The sequence below is a fragment of the Echinops telfairi genome, unplaced genomic scaffold (assembly GCF_000313985.2).
Source record: "Echinops telfairi isolate 266 unplaced genomic scaffold, ASM31398v2 ScPeMD7_31;HRSCAF=116, whole genome shotgun sequence".
NCBI lineage: Eukaryota > Metazoa > Chordata > Mammalia > Afrosoricida > Tenrecidae > Echinops > Echinops telfairi.
In genome coordinates, this window is record NW_022103928.1 from 51,517,917 (window position 1) to 51,530,865 (window position 12,949).

At 45.1% G+C, this 12,949-nt stretch overlaps 1 protein-coding gene and 1 pseudogene across 1 annotated transcript in view; both read right to left on the bottom strand.

The window, feature by feature from the left end:
- The window catches only part of CCNY (cyclin Y), a 207,280-nt gene that overhangs the window by 182,894 nt on the left and 11,437 nt on the right, over positions 1 to 12,949 (bottom strand). The gene's annotated exons all lie outside the window — the stretch shown is intronic.
- LOC105978555 lies at positions 8,006 to 9,810 on the bottom strand (annotated as a pseudogene).

Genomic DNA, 12,949 nt, shown 5'->3' on the forward strand with positions numbered 1-12,949 from the left:
AAGTGGAGACCCAAAGCCCATCTGTAGGCAACTGGACATCCCCTTACAGGAGGGTCGTGGGGAGGAGATGAGCCAATCAGGGTGCAGTGTAGCGATGATGAAACATACAACTTTCCTCCAGTTCTTGTATGCTTTCCCTCCACCCCACCCCCAACTATCATGATCCCAATTTGATCTTACAAATCTGGCTGAACCGGAGGATGTACACTGGTACAGATAGGACCTGAAAACACAGGAAATAAGGAGGAGATGAGCCAGTCAGGGGGCAGTGTAGCAACGATGAAACACAACTTTCCTCTTGTTCTTAAATGCTTCCTCCTCCCACCTATCATGATCCCAATTTGATCTTACAAATCCAGCTGAACCGGAGGATGTACACTGGTACAGATAGGACCTGAAAACACAGGAAATACAGGACAGATGAACCCCTCTGGTACAGTGGTGACGGGTGATATCGAGAGGGTGGAGGGAAGGTGGAGTAGAAAGGGGGAAATGATTACAAGGATCTACATATAACCTCCTCCCTGGAGGTTGGTCAACAGCAAAGTGGGTGAAGGGAGACGTCAGACAGTATACAATATGACAAAATAATAATGACTTGTAAATTATCAAGGGTTCATGAGGAAGGGGGGACGGGGAGGAAGGGGAGAAATGAGGAGCTGATGCCAGGGGCTCAAGTGAAAAGCAAATGTTTTGAGAATGATGATGGCAACAAATGTGCAAATGTGCTTGACACAATGTATGTATGTATGGATTGTGATAAATGTTGTACAAGCCCCCAATAAATTGATTTTTAAAAATTCCATTGTCCGATAACAGTTGTATGAGCCCCTAATAAAATGTTTAAAAAAAAATTCCATTGTCCTATAATTTCATTTTTCCATGAAAGTTTGACACGTCCTTGTAAAGGAGGAAAAGGCTCTTCATTTTAATAGAATGCTTGTTTTAAAACATGTAAAGTGTGGCACTAACAAAATCATCGATGGCTGCTAAGCTAGTAAGTGAAAACTTGATGATCAGAGTCTTTAACACGCTACAAAAAATCATTTTACAAAGGTAAAAAGAGCAACCTCAGACTAGAGAAACCAAGATGGTATGACCTTAACCAAAAGATCAAAATTAGCACCACCAATTCTGGGTGGGATACACAAACACTAGGTGCCTCGTGGGTGTCTGCGCTGGGAAAGGCACACCACCGCGCCAGCGTGCTCCGGTCCAAAATAACAGAAAGGGAATGGAAACAAACAGGCCCAACCTGGGTTCTTTCACAAAATAACTGCCTGCACTCTTCAAAAACGTCAAAGTCAAGAAACGCAAAGAATTGCTAGCTGTCATAAGGGACCACAGTAGTTACAGCCATTCAAAGAGTTATTCAGAATCCACTATGTGCCAAGAAATGCTTTCGGGGATGGGGCCACAGGGGCAGAAAAAGACATATCCTTACTCTTCCTTATCTTCATGGAATTTATCTTCTTAAGGAGCGAAAGGGAACAAAATGAGGTCATTTCAGATTGCGGTCCAAACCGAACTCATAGTGACCCTCTAAGACTGAGGAGACATGCTCGGCACGTTTCTGAGCTATAAATCTTTACCAGAGCCGAAAGCCTCCTCTTTCTCCAGCAGACTAGCTAGTGGTTTCAAACTGCTGGCCTTGTGGTTATCAACCCAACTTGTAACCCCTACCACCACCAGGGCTCCTTCAGATTGCAGTCCACATTATATAATAAAGACCAGGGGCAGAATGATCAGGCTGGGGCAGGGGTGGGCGGGTTCACATCTTGTTCTTAGGAAAAGACCCCCAGGAGGTGAGGCTCCAGCCTGAGACCTGCAAGGATGTCCAGGAGCCAGCCCTGGAGAGCTCTCGGGAAAGGGGGTGCAAGGCAGAAGGAAGGACCAGTGCACGGGCCCGGGACAGGGGCCAGCTTGACAGTTGGAGGCACACAAAGAGGCCCTTGTACAGCTGGCATCACTGTATGAAAAACGCGGCACACGTGCAGGGAGGGGACAAAACCTTGTAATAACTGTGACTGGGAAGGAGTCTGCTTTTCGCTCTAATGACAACAGGGGACAAGGAGGGGCTTTAGCAGGGCAATGACTTGATACACGGCATGTTTCTGAAAGGGACTTGAGAGAGCCTGGATTCTTCACAAGAACTGATCTACACTAGGAAACACTCGGTGATAGCACGCCAGAGAAACGTGTCCCAGCCTCCCCGACAGAGATCGACATAACTCCTATACCATCGTCTCTGATGCCTACCTTGTGCTAACAGTACATAGCAGCCTTACTACCAAATCTAGCTCCACAATATTGGAGTGTTGTGTGAATAATAACTGAACAGGTTAAATAATGGGAGCAGGCTTTCCCAAAGGAGTCCCACTCAGGAAATTTCCTGAACTGGCCTCAAGAATCTCACCTCACTGTGTGTGAGTTTTTGCTGCTGTTCGCTCTGCTTTCTGAATCTTTTATGGTGTGTGTGCTTTTATTATGTCTCTGTGAAAGGAAAAATAACCTTATTTGAGGTGAATAAAGAAACCTTTAAACTCAAGAAAACTCCAGGACCCTGTCAACCTGCCTTCTTTCCCAGCGCCATTCGCAGCACCAGCTCCACCCACTCAGGTCAGAACTGTCCACCAAACGCCATTCCCAGAGACCAGTCTGTTGGATTTAGACCAGGGGTACTCAATACGTCGATCGTAATCTACTAGTCGATCGCAAATGTAGTGTGGGTAGATCGCATGGCATTAAAAAAATAGACGTAAGCCTACCATAAATCCCATCACTTAACTGATATACATCGCAGCCAATCAGATGCAATCTTAGGTGTCAAACGCATGCGCAAACAACTGCGCTAAGTGCAGCAAAACTGACAAGCTAAGTTATCGCCAATTTTTAGACCTTGGTTTTTTTCTCTTAAAGTAAGAAAGGGTATTAAAATGAGTGGGGGACCTGGACCAATTAAGAAGACAAAAACATCACTTTCATATGGAATGGGAGATTTTGACACTACAAGCCGACATTCAGCTGAAGTCCAGAGCGCATGAACAGTTCTGGAACTTACTCGCAGAGGGAAAGTACCCAAACATGAGAAAATGGGCTCCCTCCTTGACTGCATTATTTGGCTCTATTATGTCCAAGTACCATTCCACCATGACTGATGGTCATTTGGAAGTGTGCTTGAGGCTGGCTGTCAGCAGCTACTGTGCATCCCTGGCTCATTCCATTCAGTGCAAGGCAAGAGTAAACTCAGGGAATGACAAAAAATGGACACAGTTAATTGTATTGTTTTGTGCAATATGGATTCAGGCAGTTAAGCAAGATACATAAACATGCACTGTACATATAAAGAATTCTCAATGCATTTAAGAATAAATGTAATAAATAATGTTTTGCATTCTTATAGTTGGTAGGTCATTTTGACTTGATCATTTTATAAGTAGCTCGCATGCTGAAAAAGTGTGAGCACCCCTGATTTAGAATAATAAAGCATGATCCGAAGACCTGCACGCTCCTCTGCTCCAGGATTGATCGAGCATATTTAAGACTTATAAATGATACCTTGATTTTTTTCTTTTTAAAATGTGCAACTTCTATTTTTTGTTTCCTCTTCATTTTAAAATGTTTTAAGCATGAATGAACTTGATATACCAAAAAAAAAAAAAAAGGTGCCCGCTTCAAGTTCTACCAGACTAATCTGCTTTCACTGTGGCCGCTACTTGGTTGCTCAAATCAAACTCTAAAAACAAAAATCAAAACTAACTAATGTGGCTGATGAATTGCCTCTCAGTTTTACAGGCTTAACTTTCTGAATTACCTACAAGGCAAAACGAAAACCACCTCTGGGGAAGGCTTCCTGTTTCTATCCTTGTAAGAAAACATTTCCGGCAGCTACAGTCAAAGCGTATGCCCTTTAAGGAGATTAAGGGAATTAAACAAGCACACAAAACTGTCAATATGAATTTTTTTGCTGCTGCTTTATGGTTTATTGAAATCAAAGTCCAACGCACAGTCCTAGGAAGACACTGCATGCGGAGAGTTAGCGCCGAAGAGAACTGCTATCTAAGTTGCATAAGCTGCTAAAAAGACGGAATCTGAGATGGGGACACTGACAGATGTTCGCAGCATACCAACATTGTAACAACGCTAACCGACCTGGAATTGATATGGAGCAACTGCTAAAAGGCCATGAGAATAAAGAAATGGCAAAAAAAGGTAATTTAAATAGCAGTTACATAGTTTTTCAGCTTTTAAGTTAACAAAAGTGCATGAGCCTCCAATAAAATGATTTTTTTTAAAAAGAAACTTATTTTTTAACGTATTTTATGTTCTCTGTTGCTGAGTATATACCGAGCAAGACATAACTGTTTCAACCATTCTCATCCTCCTTTTCCAAGTCGTTCTTCCCTCGTGAGCATAAATTTGCTGCCCCTTAAAGTTCCTTATCTCTCCTTCCCAATTGTTGCTGTCACAGTTCTTCAGACTGAACTTCGAGTGACTTTCCTACTCCTCCCTGGTTTTGTTCAAATAACTTCCGGTGGATTTCTATTAACACAACCAAAATAAGGTTAATTAATCCTTGTGGTAGGCAGCCTCCCAGATGGTCCCCAATTCACCTATGACTCACACTCTTGTGCAGTTTGGGCTGGATTTTAGAGACTTGCTTCTAACACAGTGATGGAACATCACCTTGTGAATTTAGGTTATGAAAAGACTGTGGCTTCTACTTTTGGGGGGGTGGTGTGTGTGTGTGTGTGTGTGTGTGTGTGTGTGTGTGTGTGTGTGTGTGTCGAACATCACCTTGTGAATTTAGGTTATGAAAAGACTGTGGCTTCTACCTTTGGGGGTGTGTGTGTGTGTGTGTGTGTGTGTGTGTGTGTGTGTGTGTGTGTGTGTGTCTCTCTGTCCCTCTCTTTCTCTCTGTCTCTCAAATCTTTTGCTGTTGGGTTGCAAACTTCCCTACCGAAAAGGCCCACATGGCAAGAAACGAATGTCTGCTGCCCACAGCAGTGTGAGTAAAGTGGGAGGCAGATCCTCCCCAAGAGAAGTCTAGACTGCAGCCCCAGCTGACAGCTTGCCTGCAACCTCAGGGAGATCCTGAGCCAAAGGCTCTCAGCTAAACTGTGCCCACAGTCTCGCCCCACCGAAACTGAGAGATAGCAAATGTTATTTCAAGCTGTTCAATTTGGGGGTGATTTGTCTGCAGCTAGAGACCCAATAAAATTCTCTAAGACATAATACTCACTCTGATTAACGTCACATGAAAACAAATAAGAGGGATCAACATTAGCTTGTGGGGAAATACTTCAGCTTGTTGTGAGAACTGGCTTCAAAAGGGGGGCAGGTGTGTGCTGTAAAGGCCACGCTTGACTTCGGCTTCAGGAGACATGCTCTCAGGCCAGGGGATTGCCTGGAACCGCTGTGAGGCACCGGGGCACATCCCCTCTTAGCATCTCAGATGCCTTCTCTGTGAAGCAGGGATCTCTGAAGATCTTGATGGAGGAACCCATGACTCTAGCCCCCAACTCATGGGGGCACCACAGACTCAGGTCTGTTTGCACTAGCTGTTTTTTGCTCGGTAGGGAACTCTCGGAACCCTTCTACTCTGCCTTAGTCTAGATTCCAGACTGGAAGCTCCGCTGAAACCTGTTGGGGTTCTTTTGTTGTTACCGCTGTAGTTGCTGTTGTGCACCATCAAGTCCATTCCGGTTCGTAGCTACCTTAGGCTCCAGAGGACTGCCCCCAAGGGCGTCCGAGGCTGTGAGTCTTTGCGTCCGGTCTTGGCTCCTGAAGCCCACCGCTAAGTTTGATCCTCTGACTTGTCTGCTGGCAGCTGAGCACTTAGTCATAGCACCACCTGGGTTTCTCATTTACCTACTGCCCTGTAGTCAATTCCACACCCACAGCAAATCCGCAGAAAAGAGTCGAAGTATGCCACACAGTTCCCAAGACTGCTGTTGTTGTTAGGTGCGTTGAGTTGGTTCTGACCCGTATCAACCTTATGTACAACACAACGAAATACTACCGGGTCCTGCACCATCCTCACAATGACTCTGGTTTGAGCCCACGGATGCTGCCACTTTGCCCATGCATCTTGGCGAAGACTTTCTCTTTCTCACTGCCCCTCTACTTTACCAAGCATGATGTCCTTCTCCAGGAACTGGTCTCTCTTGACACGTCCAAAGTATGTGAGATGATGGTTCACCATCCTTGCCTCTAAGGAGCATTCTAGCTAGGCTTCTTCCAAGAGAGATTTGTTAGTTCTTTTGGCAGCCTGTGGTACTTTCCATATTCTTTGCCAACGCGATAGTTCAAACCATCGATTTTTCTTTGTTCTTCCTTACTCTGCGCCTTAACACCACGCAAATGTCCACTGGTTGACAGAGGAGTGACAGATGATATGGCTGCGCTTAATTTGATTTGGCAATGCACTGGCCAGGAACTCCATCTGGGGGTCCTTCAAAAGCCCAACCACTCACTCACCATTGCCCTCATATGGTATAGCACTCAACCAAAATGGCATCTCCCTCTCAAAATATGAAGATGCATATTCTATCTTCCATGATACCACTGTGAGCAAGCATCTTCCAGAATCAAGAGTCTGTACAAAACATACAAGCAGTTGTGCCCCAATGCAAATCCATCCATCATGAAATCTACCTTTTGGAGCAAACGTCTTCCTCATGAGTACAATCCATAACAAAGCCATTTCTGAGTCACACCAACAAGGTCAACCCTGTCAGAATTAACCTATGTACCAGTCCACCCAGGACCTTTCAGTAGATTGTCCCTGTCAGTGAGACCACACCTCATCCCCTTGCCCAGAGCAGAGGTAAATCACTCCTAGCTTCCTTCCATCCCTTTAACTGCATGACAATTACTAATTTGCATAACTATCTTCTCTAATAGATCATAAGTTCTCCAGGGCAAGGTCCAAGTACTGCTTATCTCTGTATTCCCAGCACCCAGCAGGGAGCCAGGAAGAGAGTACTTGGACTGATAAATGTGTAAGGGATCCAGGGAAGGACTGAACCGGAAACGCCTACAAGGGGCATCAAATTAGACATCTACTAGAAAATGCCCCTCTCCTCAGGGTTAGCAGAGCTGTGGCTCCTACAAGAGCCATGGTTCTGAACCTAGCCACCACAGACACTGCTAACGCCTCCTCTCAGGCAACGTTTTCCTGCCAGATTCCATTTTCTCCTCCATTTTCTCTTCAACTTCTTCTTTGTGGTTAAAATGTACACACTGTAGAAAAATTTCCAGATAGGGAATGTGCCACTTGCTAAAAATGTTCATTTAAAACAGCAGTTCTCAACCTGTGGGTCGCACGAGCCTTTCATAGGGGTCGCCGGATTCCTAACAGACCATAAGGGGTCACACGGAATCAGTATCAAGATGATGGCAATTAAGAACCAAGACAACCAAACCACTGCCCTCTGGTCATTTCTGACTCAAAGCAGCAAGCCTGTACAGCCTTTCCAAGGCTCGGTCTCTATAGGAGTGGACAGCCTCTTCCTTCTCCTTCAAAGCGGCTGGTAAGTTTGAACCATTAACCTTGAAGTTGGAAGTTTAATGCCTAACCCATAGCACAGCTAGGGCTCCACGTTAACAAAGTGAAAAGACACTCCAGTAAAGAAGGAAACAACTGGGCTAACTTAGATCTCAGTAGCCTCTCCCACCACAAAATGGCTACAGTATAACGATCAACTTGTTTAAGGAAAATGCTACATAGTTCGTTAGGCTGCAGACATTTACAAACAAATTAGTCTTTTTCTTTTTCTTTTTTTTTTTTTAAGGAAATAGGATTTTTTGTTGTTGTTGTTGCTGATTGCTTTATAACCACAAAGGAGTACAGAGGAGGTCCTGTACCAAACAACACAACCAAGGTTCAAAGATGGAGGTGTTCCCTTAGCAAGGCTGAAGGGTCCAGTTTCTGGTATTTGGAAGTTAGGCAGCAGTCCTTGGTTTTGGATGGATCACTGGGTGTGTGGGCACAGTCCAGGCTTTAACCAGATCTGAGCAGACGGATGGCCACTTGGCCCAGGTAGAAGTAAATGACGTGCTTAGTTTCATGTGTCACATAACTACCAAAGTTTCTGCCCACAATGCACCGCCATGTGGGATTGTACTTCTTGTCTAACTCCTTGATGTGGGCCGCAATGTCCTTCTCTGTTGTATTTCACCAGCGCCCGAGTCACGCACTCCACTGAGTCTGTTGCATCTCCTCCGACATGTCGGCATTTTTGATCAGGGCCTTTTGGCTCCACGTGGTTAGCATGAAGCGCGGAGTAGCTGACTGCGACGGTCCTTGGGGAGAGGGTTAGAGCGGCTCAAACACAGGGAGAGCCATTGCTACCCAAGCTGTGGCGCATCTCAGGAAATAGGATTTTAATATTATAAATGCCCCTTTATATATCTAACACCCTAATGATCAGTTCACCAAAAGAGATCATGTAAGGTCATTTAATAGCAAAAAGAAAAATGACATTAACAAAAACTACCACCAAAATTTAAAAGAAATAACCTTACTTCCAATGGTTTCTCTACTTAAAATATTTTATAATCATAACTTTCCATGTTGGAAGACTGCATGCCCGGTCCCCACACACTAAGTATCCTCCATGTAAGTAGAACAAACTTATGTGGTTCCACTGTATTTTCATTTTGGGCAAACACATTTTCTAGATTGCTTGTATTTGAAAAACAGCAAAAAGAATGTCTTTAACTTGGGTTAAGGTTAGATCTTCCCAGCAAGTCCATAGAAATAGACTGTGGAAATAGACAAGTATGCTGTCTAAGCCATGGAAACAGACAAGTATAAAGGCTTGGCCAGACTGTGGAGTCACTCAAAAAGCAACATTTACACTCACTGTGGGGAACCCTGGGACTAAATCAAGAATCAAGAGAAAAATAACCAAATCTCAGCTTCTTCTGCATAGCCTGGAATATACAGCCCTTAGGTTGATAAAAGTGTATTGATTCACTGAAGGACTGAACCCCAAACGCCTACCAGATAATTCTATCTGAATAACTCATCTGAGTATCTCTCTGAATTTGCCAGGGTTCCAGGAGGTGGCTATTAAATGGTTCTGCACACACAGCCTGCCCCAGAAACAGTCACCGTGTCCAAGTTTTCTACACTGCTGTTGCAATGGCCAACAGCCAGCTCACCCTCTCTGGTCTGCACTGGGACAGTCAAAGACCACCCCCAAATGAATCCATGCTGTCATTAACTAGTAACCTTTCCTAAGGGCCAGTCTGTTGACATGGGCATGGGAGACATGTTCAGAGCTGGGCGGTTGGAAGACACTTTTGACATCCACATTCACCCCACGTTCATTGGCATATTTACAGATGTTCTGACTTCTAAGGGACTACTATTTGGGGCTCGAATACTCTAAGAGGCAATGCTGAATAACCAGGAATTCCGATATGCCCTATACTGTTTGGAGCCTTTGCCACCTAGACAACCTATGAACCAAGAAGTGAATGTCTAAACCTCTGCAAGGACCCACACGCTGGCAGCAGGCACTTCCATCGTTCCAGCAGCAGTGTGTTCAAGTACGGAAAGCGACTCTTGAAATCAAATCATTTAAATGGGCTCACCTCCTTTTTTTCTCCTTTCTTCCTTGCATGTCCCACAATGAGGCAATGCAATTAGATTTTTTTCTCCCCCAGCTTTTCCCTCACCATGTTCCTTAAATGCCAAACCCCTGAACCACACACAGCCATTCTATGCCCCTCCTCCCTCAGACAGCCAGGCTGTCATGCTACCAATGGTGTCACAAAAAGTTCACAAGACTCCATCATGGCATAGAGCACCTGAGCCACGCTAAACCCACTGTAAGAAAGCAGGAGAGGGGAGCTTCCCAGGCCCCAAGAGGCATTCCATCTTATATTCCTCACCAGAGCACACTCTCAAATGCAACTGGGAGCACTAGTAAAATGTGAAAAATCTTTATGTGGAACTGGTTTAAAAATTAAAGTATAAATTAAAACTATAAAATTGCTGGCTCAAAGTAGAACAATGCTTATGGTATATTGCACAAGGAGTGGGGTGGTGTGTGGGGAAATAATTAAGTGCATTTTTAATTTGAGTATGCAGATTGCAAGCAGCCCTGGTAACGTAACTGGTATACCTACTGAACTGTTAACCACAGGGTTGGCAGTTGGAACCCGCCAGCCGTTCCGTGGGAGAAAGATGGGATTGGAAAGCTGTGCTATCATCCAGACAGAAATGTCTCTTCTGTCAGTAACATCTTCAGCAGTACCTCCTTAGACACAACAGCCTATCAATTGTTGTTTCAGTTGGCTGCCATTAAGCTGGCCCCCGGTTCATGGCAACACCATGCGTACCAGAACAAACCTCGGCCTGGTAGGTTTCAGATTAGAAACATTGTGATTTTCAGGAGTAGATCACCATGCCTTTCTTCCTGGTCCAGGTTTATTCTGGGAGCCTAGCAAGGAGAAAAAAGCATTCATCCCAGGCCTTGACTGTCAATTCCCAGATCCATAATGAAGCCTGTTCAGCAACATGAGCAACAAGCAAGCCTCTACAGACAAGACAGGTGACGGCTACTTATAGGTGCGCTGGCTGGGAAGTGAACCTGAGTCTCTAGCATGGAAGGAAAGAACTCTACCACTGCACTACCAATGCCTGGAAAGACAAGTTGGTGAGTTAAAAGGCACATTGTTGCCTCTGCAAAGCTGGTGGCGGACGTAACAGGCGTATTCCCATCAAATTCTAAACGGCTCCTCATGGAGCTATGTAGCCTCCCCTGTGACTCCATCCAGTGGCCTGAATGTATGAACAGGACACATGCCAGGAAAGCAGCGCCATTACGAGAACCTTTAAACCCTAAAACCAGATGGTTCGCCAAGGATTTGCAGCGGTTCTCTAGGAGAGGGATAGGAGTTGCTCACCAGGGGCATTTGATTTGGCAATGTCTGGCGATGTTTTTAATCATCATGACTGGGAACCAGGTGGACTGCTACCGGCACCTAGTGGGTGGTGACAAGGATGCTGCTGAATATCCTACAATGGGCAGCTGCCCCCTTCAACAAAGTAGTGCCAGACCCAACACATCAATAGTGCCGAGGCTGAGCTTCATTAAGAACCTCTGCTTGCTTGGAATTTCATGCCAAGAACCTAGACTCAGCAGATGCACGTACACTTGTGAATATGGCTAATCTACTCAAAAGTGCATTTATGAAAATCCGATTAGGGAATAGAAAACTAAAAAGTGTATAGTCAACTGAGACTGTGATTCTCTACTGGACACAATGGCACAGCTTAGGAACAAGTTTCAACCCATGTTCACTTAAGCCAAACCTAACAGGGAGAAAAATAGCATTCCCAGACCCATTAGGAAGACAGGGGAAGTCTAGGTAATAAGGAGGAGGCTGCATTCAGCCATCCTGTATCCTTATAGAAACAAGCCGGGGCTCTCGCTGAACAGACAGCCTTCCAAGGTGACCATAATGAATCGTCTTTTCTTCTCTGAGGTCTCACCTTGGCCAAGCACTCTCTCCTGCAATCCCCTCCATTCTATCCTTCCAAGCTCACCACAAGGCTTGCTTGTAAACAATTCTGGATGCAGAGGATACATTCCAGTTCCCAAAAAACCAACTCAGGCTTTAGCAATGGTCCATGGAAAAATGGAATTAAGAGATCATGGAATTTTTCCACAAACTTTCTTGAAGCCATCTCAAATTACTAGTTGAAACAAACTAACAAAACCCCAGTGCTAGCAAATCAATTATGACTCCTAACAACCGTTTATAGAGTTCCTGAGACAGTAAATCTTTAAAAGAGCAGACAAACTCAAGTGGTCCCATGCCTAATGCACAGCGCCCACCAGGGGTCCTTGTTACTAGTTAAGGAAGGGGTAAGTGCTTATGCCAAATATGCGCCATCTCCCGGCTTCCTGTCGGATGTCCAGGTGGCCCGTCCCCACCATCTACTCTGAAGATCATCACCGTGCTTGCCAGCCCTCCCAAGCCACTCGTTCGCCAGAAGCAAAAGCAGCCAAATGTAGCTGAAGACAGGAGCAACCCCTCCTCGCTCCTTATTTCCCACTTCTTGGGGCCTTGCCTGGCTTTCTCGGGGTGTGGTGGCTTGCACTTGGGTCTTCCTTGACTCAGACCACCCTTGAAATGTCACCACAGCTCCCCAATACTCACTTTCCTCACATCTGCTACTTCCATTAGGCTGTCCACAGCTTCAGAGCAGGCAGCCCCCAACTAGATCTCACCCACTCAGGAAAAGACCACTACAAACAGCAAGCTGGTCTACAGAGGCTGCATGGTGCTGAGGATAAGTGGCTTATCTGTCTACTCTTTACACTTATCCCCACATGGTTAATACCCCAAAGCCACATGTTGTGAACTACCACCAGTTTGGCTAGACTTCCTCCAGATTTCCTCCCACAAAACATTAAGAAATGGAAAACCATGTATTCAGTCATTTTATAGCAAAGTAGGAGCCAAAACATATGCTAAGTAACTTGTACCTATACAGGAACACACACTTCAGCGCTCGGGAGATAGAAGCAATCTCTGGTGCAATACAAGCCCAGTCCGGCAAGACTTTGAAAGCAAGGACGTTACAAATGCAACATGCTAAGAGGAAAGCCACAGTGACCCCACACACACGCTGGAGGGATGGGGGGGAGGCTATGGAACATTGATCAACTAAGTAGAAGTATGATTTCCCATCTAAACTGAAAAAAAAATTAACACTCACTGCAAATCAAAGTAGCCTTGATGAAATTTCTGCATTTACAATTTTGGAAACTGGATTACATACAGCATCCTGACATCATTTCTCACCAGATACATTTTGACAGGTGACACTGGGCTTCCTCAGGCCTAGACTTTTAGGCAACTCCACGGAGGCTGGATCCACATCTAAAACTCTATGGAGGCTAGATCCACATCTAAAACACCA